This window comes from Propithecus coquereli, unplaced genomic scaffold (genome assembly GCF_000956105.1).
Source record: "Propithecus coquereli isolate 6110/MARCELLA unplaced genomic scaffold, Pcoq_1.0 Scaffold353, whole genome shotgun sequence".
Taxonomy (NCBI): domain Eukaryota; kingdom Metazoa; phylum Chordata; class Mammalia; order Primates; family Indriidae; genus Propithecus; species Propithecus coquereli.
This window is the reverse complement of record NW_012149208.1, coordinates 1,094,462-1,096,422: the sequence shown is the minus strand read 5'-3', so window position 1 is coordinate 1,096,422 and position 1,961 is coordinate 1,094,462. Positions and strand designations below refer to the sequence as shown.

Here is a 1,961-nt window from a genome sequence, read left to right as displayed (position 1 = left end):
GCCTGGGCGAAAGAGCTAGACCTTGTCTCTAAAAAAAAACAATGATGACAGAAAAAAACCACAACTATAATCTGTCTACTGAATTAATGATTGAAATAGTACAGTTTTAAAATTTGATAGAAATTCAGGTTATGTAAAAAACGTAGTGGTGGACTATTTACCAATCATATCACAATATCTGAGAGAATAACTTTTTAATTCCTCTAGCTGGAGAAGGCAGTACTAACTGATAGCAAGGTATAAATATTATTTCAAGATCTAAATATACTCCTTAGGAGCTGGGTCTCCTAATATTTACTAAACTATTTTAGGAACACATCAAATCACCTGATCATAATTCATCTCCCAGAAACTCCCCCCAAACAGAAAACTTTTGGTTAGTGTCTATGACTCAGCATCATTTGAAGTATTACGTTGTATGGGGGAATATACTTACTGGGATGTAATGTTGGGACGTGCTGTCCAAGTCTGTCATCTTTTAGCATGTGTAGCAATGTTGTTTTTCCCGCATTATCCAATCCAAGAAATACCAATTTACCAGTTTTCTTATATAATCCTGCAGAGTAAGAGCTATGATTGGTCAAAGTGATATCTGACACAGATTATTCAAATGACTTTAAACCTGGCCCAACTAAACTTGAATTTTGAAACCTATTTGCAGTTTTAAAAGAGCTATTTTAAGCTGGGCCTGTAGTCCTAGTTACTCCAGATGCTGAGGTGGGAGGATCGTTTAAGCCCAGGAGTTCAAGCTTGCAGTGAGCTGTGATCACGCCACTGCACTATAGCCTGGGCGACAGAGCGTGACTCTATCTCTAAAAAAATAAAATAAAAGAGCTATTTTATCTCTATCCCTGGTTTGGGACTTCAAATAATTATAAACTAAACTTTGCCCTAGTCAATAGAATATGTGTGTTGCCTTAACATATGCCAAAATGCTGATTACTTTGACAATTTAGGAGTAAATATTTGTGCCCTAGTCTATTAGGGAAACTTTCATAAAATACTTGGCATTGTCTTCCATGTTTACTAGACCTGGGATACTACATTTCTCCTTTAATTATGAATTCTGACTAACAATTTCTTTAAACAGTACTTCTATTCTGGCCCTCCCAAGATATGAAAAAAAACCCACCAATACTTCTATTTCTTAAATCTACAAAGATTGCCTCTAACCAATGCAATCAATCTTACGACCCTAAATTTTAAATAGTAAAAGTACACTGGATATGATTCCAAAACATCTAGAACATTTAAACTTCAATTTTTAAAGATTGTGGGTTGGACTAAATTCTTACTTTGTGGTAACATATATAGGCACTTCAAAGTACATACATTGTTTCATTTAATCTTCAGAATAACTCTTTGAATTAGGCACTACCATCTCTTTTTCACAGAGGGGGAAACTAAGGCTTAGGATTGACTTGCTCAAGTGCTGAAGTCAGATCTGAAATGCGAACCCAGGTCCGATTCCAAAGCTTTGGTTTGTCTCCCTTTCTCTACACTCCTTCCTAATGTTTGCCCTACTAACCTTGTTGTTCCTGATTGTGATGCAATTTGTTTTGCCTTTTCAACATAATTCAGCTTAGTTTCACTTTTCTATAAACTGAGATTCAGTTTATATTAAGTTAAAATCCTTATTTCTGATCCAGTTGTTGCAAATAGTACGTGACAAAATATTCCAGTCTGATAAAAAGATTTAAAAATTCTCTTGGTGGGCCGGGCGCGGTGGCTCATGCCTGTAATCCTAGCTCTCTGGGAGGCCGAGGCGGGCGGATTGTTTGAGCTCAGGAGTTCGAGACCAAACTGAGATTCAGTTTATATTAAGTTAAAATCCTTATTTCTGATCCAGTTGTTGCAAATAGTACGTGACAAAATATTCCGGTCTGATAAAAAGATTTAAAAATTCTCTTGGTGGGCCGGGCGCAGTGGCTCACGCCTGTAATCCTAGCTCTCTGGGAGGC

General features: G+C 36.8%; 1 long non-coding RNA gene across 1 annotated transcript in view; it reads right to left on the bottom strand.

The window, feature by feature from the left end:
- Positions 1-436: 436 nt before the first annotated feature.
- LOC105816035 overlaps positions 437-1,961 on the bottom strand; it is a 12,614-nt gene continuing 11,089 nt past the window's right edge. Inside the window, exon 3 of the long non-coding RNA XR_001137775.1 lies at positions 437-556. This is a non-coding gene — a long non-coding RNA (uncharacterized LOC105816035). The remainder of the gene's footprint in view (positions 557-1,961) is intronic.